The following is a 21,525-nucleotide window of genomic DNA, read 5'->3' on the forward strand; positions in this document are numbered from 1 at the left end:
CCGGAAACTGAGGGCCATAGTAGGAGGGTTGTGAAGGGGGACCAGAGTGCACAGATGGGCCAGCCTGGGATGAGGAGGAGACAGGCTGCCCATAGGAAGTCTGGGCCTGATATGGTTGGCCATATGGCCGACTTGGTAGGCCATAATGTTCCCTACTACTAAATAAGGTGCCAGACTTCTGGCATATAAATCAAACTGGTCCTCCTGCCGGGCTCTAGCCAAATAATCCAGGACCTGGCTATTGACTAGAGCTTCGGCAGGAGGAGTCTCCTTTGCCAGCTGGGTAGGGGCAAAGTGTGTGTGTGTGGGGGGGGAATCGACTCCCGAAACAGCGGGAAGCAAGGCTGCAGAGGTGCAGGGTCTTTCTGCACTTTGGGAAGGAGGTGGGCCAGAGGGAGTCTCCTCCTCGCAGGTGCTGGATTGCTGGGGAGCCGACTCATTTGCTTGCTCCTCAAGGTTGTCCTCCGTTCTTAACAATGTAAAAGAACAGAACATGTTAATTATTATATATTATACTTTTTTTTACAACAATAGTAAAGTCACATATTACCTATCATCAGCAAAAGACAATGAACACATACAGCAGTACTACATTAATGAGGACCTTTCACCACTCCTGACATGAATTCTTTAATTACTTCATACATTCCCCATGTACTAACAATTCTGGAACATCTATTCTTATGACTCTATGTTGTGCAATTACTTTATATTATTTCTACTAGAAGTTAGGAATGAATTGCTATTAGCCTTCAGTAAGTAAGGGTACAGAGGGGTTTAGAAAAGTTGGGGGGGGGGGGGGGGATGTACCTGCACACAAAAACATGGCAGCACTGATTGGAATGAATGAGTCTGTGCAAGTACACCCCCAAATTGTTAACATCCTGCTGTATGCTTTTATTGTAGGCTAATAGCAATTCCATTATAACTTCTAGCAGTAATAATAAAGGAACAGCATAACATTCAGTCATAATAATAGATGCTCCATGATTGTTATTACATGGGGAATGCATGAAACTAGTAAATTATGCATGTCAAGAGCGGTGACAGGTTCTCTTTAGGTAACCTACTTATTACATACAGTACAGACCAAAAGTTTGGACACACCTTCTCATTCAAAGAGTTTTCTTTATTTTCATGACTATGAAAATTGTAGATTCACACTGAAGGCATCAAAACTATGAATTAACATGTGGAATTATATACATAACATTATGGTCATGTACCAACATTAGGGAAAATAGAAGTGGAATAGCTGGCAATAGCAAACAACCCAATTCCACTTGTAATGTTGTTCACCTACTTTTGCAAATGAGAGTAGGATTCTGCTTGGTTGCTATTGCCAACTATGACATTTCTAATTTACACATTGTTACTAATTACATTACCCACATAGTCAACATACAGTGTGTATTGATAAACATGTAGTCGTCATTGTTCATTATTCACTTACGGACGCAGTTCCATGACCGGACGCAGGAACATCAGCTAGTTCCGAAACATATAGGGCCTTTTCTTGGATTGGCCCAACCCACTGCGGTGTTGATGCTGCATTTCCTTCCGGAATTGGTCCCTGCAGCTCCGCCACAGATTCTTGACTTCATCAACTTTGTAAGAAAAATACCAGAAAAAAAATGTTACCAAACAATACAATCCTACAGAGGACAGCGTATGCCATGTGCTATGCTTGGCAGGACAACGTATGCCATGTGCTATGCTAGGGAGAAAAACGTATGCCATGTGCTATGCTAGGGAGGGCAACGTATGCCATGTGCTATGCTAGGCAGGACAACATATGCTATGTGCTATGCTAGGGAGGAAAACGTATGCCATGTGCTATGCTAGGCAGGACAACGTATGCTATGTGCTATGCTAGGCAGGACAACGTATGCCATGTGCTATGCTAGGGAGAACAGCGTATGACATGTGCTATGCTATTTGCAAAACACTACTGCCTAACTGGCTGCTAACCTCTCTTGTCCCAGGCAATAAAATGTAACTTTTACTTATTTTATTAAGACAATTGATGACTGAAGTAATACTCTGTGCCTAGTTATCCTAACCCCCACAATTTGAGGCGTATATTGACAGGCTAGGGCCTGTTCACATTGGCAGTTAGCACTAAGAACATAGAATTGGTCTGGCGCCGGTAAGGTACAGCAACATAAAACCTATTTTCCGCCCCTCAACATATTTCGTCAGCTAATCTGGCTTCATCAGGGGTATTGGGCAGACTTGAATAGTAAACACTGGTAAAGGACCTTTATAGGCCACCTCCATAATGGCATATATGGAGAGAGATACATAGGCAATCGAAACAGTTTAGGAACCCCTTTCCACGTAGCTAGAGTATCCTTTAGTAGCGCATATTTCCTCAGAATGAGGGGAATGTCTCGGAATCTGGGGTGTAAGATGGCTCCCAAATCCCATGGAGCGGCCAATTCCTTCTCCAAAGGGGTATTGGAGAAATTCGAGGATCGAGTCAACCAATCCTTAATATGTCTCCAGAGGGAAGCCAAATTATAATTCCTGATATTAGGCATCTGTAAGCTGCCCTCCCATTTCAGCAGACAAAGTTTTGTGTAAGCGATCCTCGGTCTCCTACCTCGCCACAAAAAGCGTGAGAAAGCTTTTCGAATCCTGGCAATGTCTATATGTGTTAGCAGGAGAGGAATGGTTTGCATGGGATAAATTAGTCTGGCAAAGCTAACCATCTTCAATAGATGGGCTCTCCCAAATAAAGACGGCAAGTTCAGCCACCTGTCAAGTTCTTCCTCTATCTTTCTGATTAGCGGGCCATAATTCAACTTGTACAAGGACAGTGGACTCCTACCTATTTTAATCCCAAGATAAGTCAGGTACTGAGGGACCACCACATCCTGAAGCATAATCGGTTCGCTACGATCCCTGGTATAGCCTTTTAAGTACAGCAGTTGGCTTTTGCTCACGTTCACGCGGTAACCTGTCACCTCCCTGAAGTATTGCAAAGAATCTAGAACGCCTTTTAGGTCTGTTTCCAGGGAATGAAGAAAGAGTAGTATGTCATCTGCGAAGCAGGTGAGTTTAGTCTCTATAGTTTCTACTTTGATCCCCTGGTACACACCTGAATGTATCAGGAATCTAACTAGAGGCTCCAGGGCCAAATTAAAAAGGAGCGGGGATAAGGGGCTTCCCTGTCTTGTACCCCTGTGGAGGCGGAAAGGCGTCGACAAAAAAACAGGCAAAAGAACCTGAGCTGTCGGACCAGCGTACAGTGTGTCAAGAAATGTCCGGAATGGTCCTGTAAAGCCAAAGGCCTCCAGTGTCTTCCTAAGCCAATTCCAGTTCACATTGTTGAAGGCCTTTTCCGCATCCACAGACAGCAGAGCAGGGCAAACAGCTGGGTCCTGGCTATGGAAGAGGCAATCTTGTATTATTAAAACTGTTCTAATATTGGTGACAGCTGCTCTCCCCTTAGTAAACCCTACCTGATGAGGGCCGATCAGGGATGGCATGATTTCCGCCAGCCTATTTGTCATTAGTTTTGACATAATTTTTAGGTCTTGGTTAATTAACGAAATCGGGCGGTATGACCCCATCTGGGCAACATCTTTACCCGGCTTAGGGATAAGTTTAATGTGAGCTAGCTTTTCTGTTGACATAATATCACCCCCGTGTAGACAGGAGTTAAACAACTCCTGTAGAATTGGGGAGACTTCCACCGTAAGAGCTTTGAAGAACTCCGCCGGGAACCCATCTGGACCTGGTTACCAAGCGATTTAATGGTATGCTGAACCTCCTCAATTGAGATTGATTTATTAAGGCTATTCAGCATATCTTCCGAAAGTTTGGGGAGAGAGACTTTAGCTAGGAGTTCCTCCGCTAGTGACTGGTTAAACCCGTCCTGGGAATAAAGTGTTTCGTAGTATTTCTGAAAGCATTCCACTATATCTTTTGGGTTTGTGTGCTTTTTTCCGGTATCATCTAATATTGACCTAATGACAGGATTATAACGTTGTGCGTTGATTAAATTAGCCAGCATTTTGCCTGCCTTATTGCCATATTTAAACAGCTTGGCCGAGTGATGGTCCAAGTGCAGTTTAATTTGTTGCTCTAGCTTGTGATCGTAGTTGTGTTTCGCCATTACCCATCTGATCCTGTTCATGTCATTAGGACTCGCTAAATAAGCGGTGTAAGCTGCACGGACCTCATCCGTGGCTTGTTGGAGCCCAAGCCATACTTTCCTCCTCCTAGCTGTTGTGTATGAAATAATAGTCCTGCGAATAACCGCTTTTGCCGTGTCCCAAAGGAGGCAATGATTGTCCCTATGGCCAGAATTGTTATCTAGGAATTCCCACCACCAGCCCTTCAATCTATCTAAAAAATCATCATCTGACATAAGGTAACTAGGTAAGCGCCACACCCGATCAGTGCCTCTAGGAGTGGTTTCGGCAATAGTAATGCAAACCGGGACGTGATCAGACACCACCATGTCTGTGATCTCTGCCTGAAGAATCTTTTTCGAGAGTTGCGGCGAGATCAGGGCATAGTCAATCCTAGACCACGACCAGTGCACATGCGAGAAATGTGTGAATTCCCTTTCCACTAGATTCAGGAACCTCCATATATCTATCATACCCGTGGACTTAATAAAAGGTTCTAGGGAATACCTCCCACCTCTAATAGGCTGCATAGACTGGTGCGTAAGCTAGATTATGTACTGCATTAAGATCCCCCATTACTAAAATCTGGTTTCCTGCCTCTTGGAGAACTCTACTTTCAAGGTTTCTAAAAAAAGAGGCCTGACCAGCATTAGGCCTGTAAACATTAAACAGGTCTAGAGGACCTACAGCTATGGACATTTTAAGATGTATAAACCTGCCCTCCTCGTCACATTCAGTCGAGATCACATTGTGACTTACCCGTTTGTGAATAAGAATTATCACCCCCACTTTCTTATTACATGAAGGGGGTCCCAAGACGCGTCCCACCCACAAACACTGCATACGCCATAAGTCAGCCTCCTCCAGGTGTGTCTCCTGTAGCAATGCAATATCCGCTTTCAATTTCTTAAGATGTTTGAGGACCATTAATCTTTTCTGTGGGGCTCTAAGGCCCTTTACATTCCAGGTGACTACTTTCATAAAATATGCATTATAAAGGGCTTGCAAGGAGCATCACCTGGAGGAAGCTTCCTCCGGTCGCAAACATCAAGTGTAGCATGTGCAGAACATCTATGGAGCATGACCGTAAAAGTGGCTAAAAACATTTTCCCCAACCTGGTAACAACAGCATTAACAAACCATTTTGTATGTGGAACCCACAAAAATCCGCCATAAGGCACTTTGGACTTCACTGTTTTCGCACTGAACTGGCGAGTACATTCAGACTCTGTCACGCCAGATTCCCTCCCACATAGTCGCATCCTGCCATCGTCTCCACTACCCATGGATACTTAGCAAATATAACCCTTCACTCCCGTCTATCTTCCCTCTCCCACCCTGCTTTCATTTGAAGGCATTTACACCCATGACCTTCCCCACGTCGTCAGTATAGGGATAAACAAATTTCCGCCATCAGCAAGCTGGTAACTAGTGATGAGCGGCAGGTGCCATATTCGATTTCGACGAAATTCGCGAATATTCGATAGAATATTCGTTTTATATTCGTCGAAATCGAATATTCGTCATTATTCTTGTTATCGCGATTAATATGCGATTTAAATAATCGAATTTCGATTTTAACTTAAAGGCTACTCTCCTATTGAAATTGCAATTCGATTTTTTCAAGTTATAAAATTCGAATTTCGATTTTAACTTAGCACTGCTATATGCCATATTAGTTAGCCTAATATGGCATATAGCAGTGCTAAGTTAAAATCGAAATTCGAATTTTATAACTTGAAAAAATCGAATTGCGATTTCAACGTAATTCTCAAATCCGACAGTACATTCTAGTATATGGAGTCGTTCCCATGGTGATGGGGACGCTCCATAAGCATGGAATATGGCTTCAATGGCTTGGTAGAATTAGCGAATTGACGAATATATTCGTTATATTCCACAAAACGAATATAACGAATGTATTCGTCATATTCCACAAAACGAATATAACGAATGTATTCGTCATATATCACAAAACGAAGATAACGAAGTATTCTGCATCTTCATTTTAGCTACATATTCATCAATTTCGCTAATTCTAGCAATGATATAGGAAAGTTAACTAGAGACAGCTAAGTATAATTCGCTATGCGATTATATGACTGCTTTTTTTTATAAATAGTATAATTATAATAATTATCAGGTATTATAATTATTCTATTTATTTAAAAAAAAAGCAGTAATATAATCGCATAGCGAATTAAACTTAGCTGTCCAGTCAGTGCCCGTTGCCGCTTCTGCCGACTTCCATGCTCATGGAGCGTCCCCATCACCATGGGAACATCTCCATATACTAGAATGTACTGTCGGATTTGAGAATTACGTTGAAATCGCAATTCGATTTTTTCAAGTTATAATAATCGAATTTCGATTTTAACTTAGCACTGCTATATGCCATATTAGTTAGCCTAATATGGCATATAACAGTGCTAAGCTAAAATCGAAATTCGATTATTATAACTTGACATAATCGAATTGCGATTCCAACTTGGACCTGGTTTACTATATGGTTGGCTTCAATGGCTTGGTAGAATTAGCGAATTGACGAATATATTCGTTATATTCCACAAAACGAATATATTCGTCATATTCCACAAAACGAAGATAACGAAGTATTCGTCATATTCCACAAAACGAAGATAACGAAGTATTCTGCATCTTCATTTTAGCTACCTACCGTGTTTCCCCGAAAGTAAGCCCTACCCCGAAAATAAGCCCTATCTCAATTATCAGGACGGGCTGTAATATAAGCCCTACCCCGAAAATAAGACCTAGTAAATCTCCTTAAAAACGCTTTGTAAATGTTGCCTAGTGTCTCCGTTTGCTGCTACCGTATATTTAAAAAAAAGAAGTTTTCGCTCACTGCTGTCCCGCCGGAGGTTCTCTTCTCTCCTCCTGGCTGATGTCTGCTGCTGCTTCCCTGTTTCATTGCCGCTGACGTCAGCCGTGGATCTCCTCCCTCCAGAAGCCGTCTTCAGCGCTGACGTCAGCGGCAATCTCGGCTCTTCATTTTCCTCCCCTCCTCCCGCTGACGTCTGCGCCCCCCCCCCCCCGCCCTTTTTGCACGGAGCTGGCTGACGCACCTCTCTGTACAGGGACCAATCATCACCTCAGAGAAGAGTACCGTACTGTAAACGCTGTTAAACAGGTATTTTTACAGTGCCAGAAATACCTAATGATATAAAAAACGAACTCCTGACCTGATAAGGGGGGGCTCGGGACACAGAATTTTTACCCTAGATTTTAACAGGTTTTTAAGAAAAGAAAATAAGCCCTACCCTGAAAATAAGCCCTAGTGTGTTTTTTTGGACTAAAATTAATATAAGACCCGGTCTTATTTTCGGGGAAACACGGTATTCATCAATTTCGCTAATTCTAGCAATGATATAGGAAAGTTGACTATAGAGACAGCTAAGTATAATTCGCTATGCGATTATATTACTGCTTTTTTTTTAAATAAATAGAATAATTATAATACCTGATAATTATTATAATTATACTATTTATAAAAAAAAGCAGTCATATAATCGCATAGCGAATTATACTTAGCTGTCTCTATAGTCAACTTTCCTATATCATTGCTAGAATTAGCGAAATTGATGAATAGGTAGCTAAAATGAAGATGCAGAATACTTCGTTATCTTCGTTTTGTGGAATATGACGAATACATTCGTTATATTCGTTTTGTGGAATATAACGAATATATTCGTCAATTCGCTAATTCTACCAAGCCATTGAAGCCATATTCCATGCTTATGGAGCGTCCCCATCACCATGGGAACGACTCCATATACTAGAATGTACTGTCGGATTTGAGAATTACGTTGAAATCGCAATTCGATTTTTTCAAGTTATAAAATTCGAATTTCGATTTTAACTTAGCACTGCTATATGCCATATTAGGCTAACTAATATGGCATATAGCAGTGCTAAGTTAAAATCGAAATTCGAATTTTATAACTTGAAAAAATCGAATTGCGATTTCAACGTAATTCTCAAATCCGACAGTACATTCTAGTATATGGAGATGTTCCCATGGTGATGGGGACGCTCCATGAGCATGGAAGTCGGCAGAAGCGGCAACGGGCACTGACTGGAGCAGCCAGGAAGCCAGGAATCCAAAGGACAGGTAAGAACAACTTTAGGGAAGTGGGAAAGAAAAAAATATAACAATAAAAAAAAAAAAAAAAAAAAAAAAAAAAAAAAAACGAATATTCGAAATATCGAATTTATATCACTATATTCGAAATATTTGCGAATTAGCGAAGTGCCGATATTCGCGAAAAAAATTCGATATTCGAATATTCGCGCTCAACACTACTGGTAACTCACAAGTTCCAGAAACATAACTTCCAGCCTTAGCCGCTTCCTACGGCAGATATCAGTCCCAGTCAGGCCTCTTTCACACTTGCGTTGTCCGGATCCGGTGTGTACTCCACTTGCCGGAATTACATGCCGGATCTGGAAAAACGCAAGTGTACTGAAAGCATTTGAAGACGGATCCGTCTTCAAAATACTTTCAGTGTTACTATGGCAGCCAGGAGGCTATTAAAGTCCTGGTTGCCATAGTAGGAGCGGGGAGCGGTATACTTACAGTCCGCGCGGCTCCCGGGGCGCTCCAGAATGATGTCAGAGCGCCCCATGCGCATGGATGACGTGCCATGTGATCACGTCATCCATGCGCGTGGGGCGCCCTGACGTCACTCTGGAGCGCCCCGGGAGCCGCACGGACGGTAAGTATACTGGTCCCCTCTATACTTTACCATGGCTGCCAGGACTTTAGCGTCACGGCAGCCATGGTAACCATTCAGAAAAGGCTAAACGTCGTATCCGGCAATGCGCCGAATCGACGTTTAGCTTAAGGCCGGATCCGGATCAATGCCTTTCAATGGGCATTAATTCCGGATGCGGCCTTGCGGCAAGTCTTCAGGATTTTTGGCTGGAGCAAAAAGCGCAGCATGCTGCGGTATTTTCTCCGGCCAAAAAAACGTTCCGTTCCGGAACTGAAGACATCCTGGTGCATCCTGAACGTATTTCACTCCATTTAGAATGCATTAGGATAAAACTGATCAGGATTCTTCCGGCATAGAGCCCCGACGACGGAACTCTATGCCGGAAGAAAAGAATGCAAGTGTGAAAGAGCCCTTAGATACCTGGCTGACGGCATCCCTGGACATGCGCGGGTAAGTATCACAAGGCCGCGGATTCGATTGTCTGCCGGAACGACCTCCTCTGGGTGAAGAACGTCCTCTGGGTGTTGATATGGGCCTCGGGCTGTCAGAAAAGTCCCCGTCCTCTAAGGCCTCTTTCACACGGGGCGTCATTTTTTTTGCCCGGATAAGAGGCGGGTGCGTTGCGGGAAAATGCGTGATTTTTCCGCCCGAGTGCAAAACATTGTCATGCGTTTTGCACTCGCGTGAGAAAAATCGCGCATGTTTGGTACCCAGACCCGAACTTCTTCACAGAAGTTCGGGCTTGGGATTGATGTTCTGAAGATTGTATTATTTTCCCTTATAACATGGTTATAAGGGAAAATAATAGCATTCTGAATACAGAATGCTTAGTATAATAGTGCTGGAAGGGTTAAAAATAATAAAAAAGTTAACTCACCTTCTCCTCTTGTTCGCGTAGATGCCGGTCTGTTCTTTAGCTGTGGGCTGAATGACCTGAGGTGATGTCAGATCACATGCTCCAATCACATGGTGCATCACCATGGTGATGGAGCATGTGATCTGACACCACCACAGGTCCTTTAGCCCACAGCTAAAGAACAGACCGGCATCTACGCGAACAAGAGGAGAAGGTGAGTTAACTTTTTTATTATTTTTAACCCTTCCAGCACTATTATACTAAGCATTCTGTATTCAGAATGCTATTATTTTCCCTTATAACCATGTTATAAGGGAAAATAATACAGTGAATAGACTGTCACCTAGAACCCATGCGTGAAAATCGCACCGCATCCGCACTTGCTTGCGGATGCATGCGATTTTCACGCAAACCCCATTCATTTCTATAGGGCTTGCGTTACGTGAAAAACGCACAAAGAGGAGCATGCTGCGATTTTCACGCAACGCACAAGTGATGCTTGAAAATCACCGCTCGTGTGCACAGTCCCATAGAAATGAATGGGTCAGGATTCAGTGCGGGTGCAGTGCGTTCACCGCACGCATCGCACCCGCATGGAAAACTCGCCCGTGTGAAAGGGGCCTAAGGCTTCTGTTGCCTCTCTTGGCGATAAGTAGGTGTCAGTTCCTCCATTCTGTTTGAATACACGTAGGACAGCCGGATAAATAAGTGCAAAACGGATTTTCTTCTGCACAAGCTGTGTGCAAATCTGAGAAAAGGCTCTCCTTCTTTTAGCTACTTCCACAGAATAATCAGCGAACATTAGAAGCTTATTCCCTCTAACTCTGAGAGGCTGATTTAAACGTCTGTACTTCACCAAGATGGCTTCCTTGTCTGCATAGTTAAGGAACTATAACCGGCCTCGGTCTAGATGGCTGGCTTTCCAAGCATGGTTCCCTGGGGGGGCCAATTCTATGAGCCCTTTCCACAGTAAGCGGCAGCTCAAACCCCAACGCCTGCAGGAGCGCTGAGGAGCAAAAACATGCCAATTGATGTGCTGGAATGTCCTCAGGGAGACCCACAATAGGAATATTGCTCCTCCGGGAGCGGTTCTCCAGGTCTTCCACTTTATCCTGCAGGGCCTGGTTAATACGTACTACTTCTCTTACTTGAGATTGAGTTTCGCATAATTCATCCTCCAGGGCCCCTGTTCTTTGCTCTAATTCCCGAATATGGGAAGAGTTCTGTGCAATGTCCTGTTGCAATTGTTTCATAGTCTCGGCAATAGTGGATTCTAGCGTGGCTTCAATATCTAGGGCCAGCATTTGTGCGACTGCCATCGCGATTTCTTTGCTCGGGAGCTCCAATTCCTGGAGCTGCTGCAGCTGCTGCGATTGCGGCGGTGTCTCCCCTCTAGAGTTGTCTGCATCGGGGGGAAGGGGGGGCTGCGAGGAGAAGCGGGTTGCTCTCTGCCATCTTGTCTGGTCGCTGCTGAGCCGAGTCTCGCGGCGGGAGTGAAGAGGTCGTCTGCGGGGGGCCGTTGCGGACCAGGTACTTGTCCATGTGCCACCTGATTCAAGTTAGGGGGCAGCGATCCAGCTTCTGGTCCCGGTAAACCCCTGATATGTAGCAAGGTGTACGGAGCTCCTCCACCACACGACCTCACATGTGCGCGCCGGAATCGGAAGTCATTTTTTTATCTTTTTAATGATCAGTCCATATCTCTCTAACTAGCACCATCTCCCTTACCACAAAGGGTGAATTTCAAGGGATTATTGATCCCGGATCAATTCCTATGGGCCCACTGGTCACATTTGCCTCTATAAATTTCAATACCGTGTCCAATACTGGGGCTATTTCTATCAAGCTACTTTCTACCCTCACCTTAATTTCTGGCGCTCCACTGGTTTTTCCTTTTATATATTTTTTTGTTTTCTCTCAATTTTTCATGTGCTATACTAGGGAGGACAGCGTATGCCATGTGCTATACTACGGAGGACAACTTATGCCAGGTGCTATACTACGGAGGAGAGCATATGCCATCTGCTATACTACGGAGGACAACTTATGCCATGTGCTATGCTAGGGAGGACAGCTAGGATCACACATGCATAGATTGGCCACTTACCCAAACTCTGGCGACTCTGGCCTTTAGTTTTACCCCATATAGCTATGAACAACTCCTGGACTATGTCCACCCATGCTGCCTCCTTCTTGTACCGGTCGTGGTACTCCCCCGACCTTGTGTCCCAAACGCAGGGCCTCTCCTGGACAAGGAGAATGAGCCTCTCCACATTCATTGCTTTGGGTGCCTTCGGATTGGTCCAAATTTCTCTGCAAGGGCAGTAATCTTCTCCAAACACTCCTCTCTCACTGCACAGGCTGGAGCCACACGCTGTGAAACGCAACTTCCTGTTGCTAAGTTACTTGCATTTACAACGCAACACAGTGCATCCGGATGCGATGCGTTTTTCACGCAGCCCCATTCACTTTTATGGGGCCAGGACCGCGTGAAAAACACAGAATATAGAACACGCCGCGATTTTCACGCAACGCACAAGTGATGCGTGAAAAACAACGCTCATGTACACAGACCCATTGAAATGAATGGGTCAGGATTTAGCACGGGTTCAATGCGTTCACGTCACATATTGCACCCACGCGGAATACTCTCTCGTGTGAAAGGGGACTAAGGGTGCCTTCACATGTGGCAGTTTTTCCGCAGAATTTTCTATTCATTTGAATAGGCTTTGCAGAAATCCATGGGACACAGTTGTCATGCTAGTACAATATTACGCCTATTTTTGCACCTGTTTTTCTGTAGGTTGAAAGTTTCAGTTTCTCCTATTTCTCATGTGTTTCTATTTGAGTTGATAAATCAGTTTGTTACCATTCTTTTTAGGGCTCATGCACATGCACTTATTTTCTTTCCGTGTCCGTTACTCCATGTGCATTCCATTTCCGTATGTCCATTCCGCAAAAAAATAGAACATGTCTTATTATTGTCCACATTACGGACAAGGATAGTACTATTCTATTAGGAGCCAGCTGTTTCGTTCCACAAAATACGGAATGCACACGGACGTCATCTGTGTTTCTTGTGGATCCGTTTTTTGCGGGCCGCGAAAAACATACCGTCATGTGCACGAGCCCTTAGTATACTTTCACATCTGCTTTTTTGATAGATACAGCTGGGGATCAACAAAAACGCATCAGGTCAATAATACAACCGTCTGCATACGTTCAGAGCGGATCCGGTTGCATTATCTCCAAAATGAACAAGACGGATGCGGCACAAAAAAATACGGATGGAGTAGAGTTAACACTCCTGTTTTCTGAGATTTCTGAGTTGTGCTATCTAATCTAAGCAAACGCCTTCAATTGCTTATTAAAGGGGTTATCCCACTTAGCGTTTTTATACTTACCTGCTGCCACCGCGCGTTCACTTCCTGGATTCTGGCTGGGGGCGGGCTTCATCTTGATTGAAGTCTTCTCCCGGCCGTGCCGCGCGCTGGACTGAATGCGCAATGGTGACTTATTCCTACAGAGCCGGCGTGCGCGTTCGCAGCTCTGTACTATTCTGGCCGGGAAGAAGTCACCGTCACGCATGCGCGGCAGCGTGCGCGTTCAGAACAGCGAGCGGACCGGCCGGGAGAAAAGAAGGAGTCTTCTGGGCAAGCGCGACCTTCGGGCTTTTGGAGAAGAGCAGTGGTCGTAACCAGGGAAGACCGAGTCACAACAATCAGGTAAGTGGGGATGAATTGTATCCTAATCGGTGGGGATTTGTTAATAAAGTATATTTACAAAAATGATCACTGTCAAATCATTAACAGATTTAACAGTGATCATTATGATGGGATAACCCCTTTAATGGCTTTTGTCTCAAGATAACGCGATGAGTTAAGAAATTTGAGTTAACAGCTGGAGTGCTAACTCTGCTACATCTGTATGTTTTAAAAAGTCGAAAAATAAACGGAAAGTGGCATACATTCATACTTTTACCATCATCAGAGTGTCAAAAGATCCGACTAGGTGCAGCAACATATGCCAGACAGGAGCTAGTGGAGTTTTGCGCACGTTTACAAATCAGATTTGTACATTAAGAAGGCGCAAATACATAAATCGCGCTATCCATCTGATGAAATATTTAGACCGATCCCTAAAACATACAGATGTAAAAGCTTATATAAGGATCAAACACAACAATAAATGCGACTACATTGAAATGTTTGCTCAACACACATAAAATATGATTAAGGCTACATGCACACGACCGTTGTGTGTTTGTGCAAATCACCGGATGGTGTACGTGTGCGTTCCGCAATTTGCAGAACGGCACGGACAGCCTTTAATATAACTGCCTATTCTTGTCCGCAAAGCGCAGACAAGAATAGGACATGTTATATTATTTTTGCGGGGCCACGGAATGGAGCAACAGATGCGGACAGCACACGGAGTGCTGTCCACATATTTTGCGGCCCCATTGAAGTGAATGGGTCCGCATCCGAGCCGCCAAAACTGCGGCTCGGATGCGGACCAAAACAACGGCCGTGTGCATGAGGCCTAAAAGTGATTTTGAGTCCTGCCTATGTGTGAATATGTTCCAATAAAGGACTGATGCATTTTAGCCACCTGACTTTTAAGCCCCCATTACGCACAACTGCCCTTGCCACTCCCCTGTAAAAAAACGCCCCTGGGACAAATTGATGTCGCACTGGAAATTAAAACATCGCAAAAAGGGGTCTTGCGACTAGTTTTACTCAAACTGGTGTAAATGACCCCCAATGATTTTTTTAAAATCTCAGCATGCTCTCGCTGTAGCATTTTTTAAAATTGTTTGTCTGCAGGAAAAACAAGGCAGCAGGTCCTACTATGGTTTATTTTGAGGACAGAACGCACCCATTCTATTCAAAGGAGCTTCGAAGAATGAAAGGTGGAATCTGATGGGCAACTAAGCCAGTTCTACTTTACACCAGTTTTTATAAATCTCCCCCAATGGGAGAAATCTGAGAAAACCATCTGTGTGTGGTCTGTTTTTCAATGATCTATTGCACAGAAAATGGATTAAAAAAAAACAAAAAACGTTTTTTGTTCAAAGCAACCAAAAAAAAATATATGAAAAATTAAGCAGTATGAAAAAACCCTGAGACAGGTCCTGAGCTTGGTCTCTTGAGGATGCAAAACTGACAGGGATGTGTGAAAAGGCCCTTAGGGTGTAAGAACACAGTGTGGTCACTAACACTGCGTTATGACATAATGAGGCACATTTACTAAGGCTACTTTCACACTCGCGTTTGATGCGGATCCGTCATCGATCTGCACAAACGTTTCCGTTCAGAACGGATCCGTTTGTATTATCTTTAACATAGCAAAAACGGATCCGTCTTGAACACCATTGAAAGTCAATAGGGGACGGATCCGTTTTCTATTGTGCCATGTTGTGTCAGTGAAAACGGATCCGTCCCCATTGACTTACATTGTATGTCAGGACGGATCCGTTTGGCTCAGTTTTGTCAGACGGACACCAAAACGCTACAAGCAGCGTTTTGGTGTACGCCTCCAAAGCAGAATGGAGATGGAACGGAGGCAAACTGATGCATTCTGAGCGGATCCTTATCCATTCAGAATTCATTAAAGGCAAATTTGATCAGTTTTGGACCGCTTGTGCTTTTAGACGTAAAAAGTGTCGCAAGTCCCCTTTTCTGTCTGGCCGTGCGACAATATTTTGTCATATGGCCAGTTTTGCGCCGTGTATGCCAGTTGGGTATGATGGGGGGGGGGGGGGAATCGTAGGGCTGGGAATCCAGCTCAGGCAACTTTACGCACATTTGAGTCTGGAAACAGGTGCAAATGTTAGCTGAAATCTGCGCCAGCCAGGGGCTGACGTAGTTTTTACTCTAGGAGCAAGGACTGGCACAGGTGCACCTAATTTATGACATTGCACACGACTTGCCATAACTTAGACGGATCTTACGGCATTGCAGGGGGGGAAACGAAGACCGGCGCAAAAAGCTGGTCTTAGGGTGTCGTCACACGCGGCAGATTTTGTAGGAGAAAATTCTGCTACTGAAAATCTGTTCCATTAATTTGAACGGGGCAGCAAGCACATGGATTTCTGCAAGCTCCATTAAAGGGGTTGTCCGGGTTCAGGGCTGAACCCTGATATATCCCCTTCTTCCCCCACTCAGCCCCTCTGATGAGCATCGGAGCATTTCATGCTGTATCGCGCAGGGCAAAGACTTTTTTTTTTTACTACGGATCCGCAAAAAATACGGCTGAGGTCCGTGTGCATTCCGTATTTTGCGGAACAGAACAGCTGGTCCCTAATAGAACAGTACTATCCTTGTCTGTAATGCGGACAATAATAGGACATGTTCTATTTTTTTGCGGAATGGAAATACAGACATACGGAAATGGAATGCACACGGACACGAAAAGAAAATTTGTTCATGTGCATGAGCCCTTACACTGCTAGCCCTGCCCTAGCTGTTTTACAGGCTAGGGAAGCGCTAAAGCTCGCCCATTAGTGTCGGTGATGTCACCGGGACCACTGCTAGGCTGAAGCCTCCGTCTACCAGAGACCTGGTATTTCACTGGATCTAATGAAAAAGCCCTTGTCCTTAGTGATGAGCGGCAGGAGTTATATTAGAATTCGCGATATTTCCAGAATATTTGGGCAAATAATCATATATTCACGAATTCGAGATTATTTTCTTGATTGCGAAATTTTTTGCGTAATGCGTGCGAAAATACAGGCGTGGGTCACTTTTGCTACATTTTCCAAGCTGCTAGAAGTTTATTGAGAATGGAGAAAATGGTTGGCACGGCAGACCATGAAAAATGGCTTTATATGCAATAACAGTGCTCCAATATATTTGCGATTGCGCTAATTGGCACTAATTATGCGAATATTTTAACGCAATACGTGAAACTTCACATTTTAGCAGGTCTGCATGTACAGTATGTATGGACAGCAGAACCTATCACACTACCTAACACCCTGCACTGGAACCTATCAGCTTCACTATATCAGGATATAACCTACACTGACTATCTGTATTATGTATATATACGTTATCTAACTATCTAATGTAGTGTGGAAAACATAGAGCACTAGAGATGTCCAGTTCGCCGGCCGTGGGTCAGCCGCATCGGATCGCGGACCCATTCACTTTAATGGGTCTGCGATCTGCCCATTCCGCAAAAAGATAGGACCTGTTCTATCTTTTTACGCAACGGAAGTACGGGACGCAACCCCACGGAAGCACTCCGTAGTGCTTCCGAGGTGTCCCGTTCCGTGTGGCCGTTCCGCAATTCTGGATTTTCGGACCCATTGAAGTGAATGGGTCCGCATCCGTGATGCGGAATGCACGTGGAACTGTGGCCGTGTATTGCGGCCCACAATTTGCGCGCCGCAATATGGCCACGTATCACACTTGGCCTAAGGTAGCAGAGACTCTAATAAAACTCATAAGTATGGGTCCGCGCTAATTGTTTTCCCCTAGAGCAGGCGTGCTCAACCTGCGGCCCTCCAGCTGTTGTAAAACTACAACTCCCACCAAGTCCTTCTGTAGGCTGATAGCTGTAGGCTATCTGGGAATGATGGGAGTTGTAGTTTTGCAACAGCTGGAGGGCCGCAGGTTGAGCATGCCTGCCCTAGAGGAATGTTCACAAGCAGTCACTTGCAAAGAAACAGGTTCACCGTGCTTTTATTTGTACTATGTGATGTGGCAAGAAGTGGTCTTGTAAGTACAATAAAAGCACAGTGAACCGGTTTCTCTGCGGGTCTGTACTATATTTATGTCCTTTTGAAGGAAGAAAAGGTTTCTGTTGCCCGTCAGTTCAGGGATCGAGGAAGCCGAAAGCCAGGAGTAAGGAGAGACGGCTCCAGGAGCAGGGGCGTAGCTAATGGCTCATGGGCCCTGGTGCAAGAGTTCAGCTTGGGGCCCCCCTTCCCTCAGTGCTTTGTGGCCAGGGGCAGGAAGCACAAGTCCTTTGTGCTGCCAGAGGCAATAATTGAAATGGCACCCCCTTGAGCCAGAGGTGTAACTTGACCAGCATGCACTTTCTATAATACTGGTGTCTTCTTATGCACCACAAGGGTCTTTGGGCCCCCTCAGGCTCCTGGGCCCCGTAGCGACTGCTACCTCTGCACCCCCTATAGCTACGCCCCTGTCCAGGAGAGTGACTGTTTGTGAACATTCCTCTAGGAGGGGAATACAATTAGTGCAGACCCATACTTATGTGTTTTAGGCCTCATGCACACGACAGTTGTTTTTATCGGTCCGCAAAACGGGGTTCAGTTGTTCCGCGATCCGTTTCTGTTTCCGTGTGTCTTCCTTTATTTTTGGAGGATCACCAGACATAAAGGAAAGTAAAAAAAAGTCTAAGACAGGTTTGCCATGCAAATGATAAGGAAAAAAACGGACGCGCGGATGACAATCTTGTGTGCCTCCGTGTTTTTTAGCAGTCCCATTGACTTGAATGGGTCCGCAAACCGTTTTCCGCGAAAATAATAGGACAGGTTATATTTTTGGGATGGACTGGAACCACGGATCACGGATGCGGATGGCAAACGGTGCATTAGCCTAGTTTTCAACGGACCCATTGAAAACCAATGGCTCCGCAGAAAATCACGAAAACGGCACAACGGACACGGAATAAAACAACGGTCGTGTGCATGAGGCCTTCTTTGAATTTTATGGGAGTGCAGGCCTGCTCCTGTTTTTGGGACTGAAGCTGTTACGCTACTTTCACACTAGCGTTTTTCTTTTCCGGCGCTAAGTTCTGTCCTAGGGGCTCAAATCCGGAAAATAACTGATCAGTTTTATCCCCATGCATTCTGAATGACGAGAAATCCGTTCAGGATGCATCAGGAGGTCTTCAGTTCTGTCTTTTTTGACTGATCAGGCTTTTCAGAAAACCGTAGCATATTGTATTTTTACCTCCAGCCAAAAATCCGGAACACTTTGACTGAACGCTGGATCCGGCGCCGTGTGCTCAGTCAAAACGGATCCGGCTTTTGCATGTTAAACCTGAAAAATGTGAAAAAAAAGTTAAAGTCCATAAATGGTGGATCCATTTTTTTTCATTGTGATCAAAATCCTGATCAGGATTTAAATGTAATCAGTTTTCACACGTTTTTCCGGATCCGGTGGGCAGTTCCGGTGACTGAATTGAACGCCGAATTCAAACAACGCTAGTGTGAAAGTAGACTTTGGGCTCTTTCACACTTGCGTTCTTTTCTTCCGGCATAGAGTTCCGTCGTCGGGGCTCTATGCCGGAAGAATCCTGATCAGTTTTATCCTAATGCATTCTGAATGGAGAGAAATCCGTTCAGGATGCATCAGGATGTCTTCAGTTCCATAACGGAACGTTTTTTGGCCGGAGAAAATACTGCAGCATGCTGCGCTTTTTGCTCCAGCCAAAAATCCTGAAGACTTGCCGCAAGGCCGGATCCGGAATTATTGCCCATTGAAAGGCATTGATCCGGATCCGGCCTTAAGCTAAACGTCGTTTTGGCGCATTGCCGGATCCAACGTTTAGCGTTTTCTCAATGGTTACCATGGCTGCTGGGACGCTAAAGTCCTGGCAGCCATGGTAAAGTGTAGTGGGGAGCGGGGGAGCAGTATACTTACCGTCCGTGCGGCTCCCGGGGCGCTCCAGAGTGACGTCAGGGCGCCCCACGCGCATGGATCACGTGATCTTTAATAGCGTCCTGGGTGCCATAGTAACACTGAACGCATTTTGAAGACGGATCCGTCTTCAAATGCTTTCAGTTCACTTGTGTTTTTCCGGATCCGGCGTGTAATTCCGGCAAGTGGAGTACACTCCGGATCCGGACAACGCAAGTGTGAAAGAGGCCTTAGAAAGTTCAAGAACCTGCACACTAAATAGTTTTGTTTGTGGTGTAGCAGAGACTAGTCTAGCAGGTCTTGTGTAACATGATCCTAGAGTGAAGGCTGGGCCCTCCGAACCCACCTGGTTTGCTACCATCTTAATTACCCCTCCAGTCCGGTGTCCCCACCCCCTGGATGCTTGTTTTTTTATTTTTTAACTCCTGAGCTTCTGTTCACTTATATCTGTAAAGAATAAATCAAGGCAACTGGACGTACTGTAGATTTCTTGAAAACGTTTCACTCGTTCTTCCAACGAGCTTTCTCAATTCTGAGTCACTGTACAAAAATTCTGGGAATAAATATGTAACTGAATCAACATCTGGTAATTATACCCAGCATTGGGTCAGAGGTCATTATACCCTGCATGGGGTCAAAGGTGTTGATCCCATTATCCTAATTGGAGTCAGGAGGTGATAATGACCTCCCAGAAAAAGGTGTACCATGACCTGGATAAATGAGAACCTCACAGACATTTTGTTCACTTGCTTGTCAGCCGACTAAGCAAGTGAATAGAAAATTTGATTCATGAGTCGTTTTTTTGAATGAACTGATTCAAATGAACCAATTCATTTTAAAGATTCGAATTTCCCATCATTATAGAGCACAGCGATGACACTGCTGTCTCTCTCAGAACTAAAAAAAAAAAACGGTAGAAAATGGCGGCTGGGGAGGTTCTTATATAGTAAGGGGTGGGCAACATTCCTATTGGTTGCTAGTAGAGATGAGCGAACTTCTGTTTTAAGTTCGGCGTCTAAAGTTCGGGGGCGGGTTAGCGGAGAATCCCGATCTGGAACCGGATATGGATTCCGACTTCCGTTGTGGTCCGTGGTAGCGGAATCAATAATGGCCGATTATTGATTCCGCTACCACGGACCACAACGGAAGTCGGAATCCATATCCGGTTCCAGATCGGGATTCTCCGCTAACCCGCCCCCGAACTTTAGACGCCGAACTTAAAACAGAAGTTCGCTCATCTCTAGTTGCTAGGGATGTTGCTAAGCTCAGACAAAGACATTGCAGCCTTCTCATTGGCCACAAGCAGGAAAGGAGGTTACTGCTGAAAAAAAAAAATCTAGAATATTCGATATTACGAATATATATACTATATTGTAAATATTCGTGAATTCTTGAAGTGCCGATATTCGCGATTCGAATATTCGCGCCCAACACTACTTGTCCGACACGGTTCAGCGCAGGGCAAGGGAGAGCATCTTTGCATAAAATGCTCTGATGCTCATCTCAGAGGGGCTTCCTAGGGGAAGAAGTCCAGGTATGTGTATGTATGGATATGTCTGGGTTCATCTCTGAACCTGGACAACCCCTTTAAGGTGAATGGAATTGATTTTCAGTCGCAAAATCTTCTGTGTGTGAAGGTGCCCCAGTGTGAATGCTCTCCATGCAACTTTGTTCCCATTGCAACATCATGAGATGTCATCTCTGGGGGCATCTAATAGCTCATGTCCATGACCGCGTGCTGTCCAGGCCCGTGCTGCGGACCGCAAATTGCTGTCCGCAATGCACGGGCATCGACCGCGGGGCAGCCGCATGCGGATCGCGGACCCATTCACTTGAAAGGGGTCTGCGATCTGCATCCAACGGTCCACACCACAAAAAAATGGTGCATGCACTACTTTTTTGTGGTGCAGAAAAGCACTCTGTAGTGCTTCCGTGGGGTTCCGATCCGTGCTTCCGCACCGCATCTCTGGGTTTGTGGACCCATTCAGGGTCCGCCTCGGTAATGCAGGGTGCACACGGCCGTATGTGGGGCAACAGCCATGTACATCAGCCCTAAGGGACAGGAAATTTAGGGTATTATTAGTATTATTCCTCAAATGTGTGTTGTTTTCTTTTACATTGAAAGACTTTTCCCTATCAGAACAACCTTGCCTGCAAATGGTTAACACAGTAAGATCCAC

The 21,525-nt window shown here is 44.9% G+C and overlaps 1 long non-coding RNA gene across 1 annotated transcript in view; it reads right to left on the bottom strand.

Annotated features, from left to right (window-relative positions):
* LOC122943336 overlaps positions 1–21,525 on the bottom strand; it is a 23,602-nt gene continuing 2,077 nt past the window's right edge. The window contains exons 2-3 of the long non-coding RNA XR_006390854.1: positions 1,454–1,607; positions 1–469 (exon numbers count right to left, since the gene is read on the bottom strand). This is a non-coding gene — a long non-coding RNA (uncharacterized LOC122943336). The remainder of the gene's footprint in view (positions 470–1,453; positions 1,608–21,525) is intronic.

The sequence above is a fragment of the Bufo gargarizans genome, chromosome 7 (assembly GCF_014858855.1).
Source record: "Bufo gargarizans isolate SCDJY-AF-19 chromosome 7, ASM1485885v1, whole genome shotgun sequence".
NCBI lineage: Eukaryota > Metazoa > Chordata > Amphibia > Anura > Bufonidae > Bufo > Bufo gargarizans.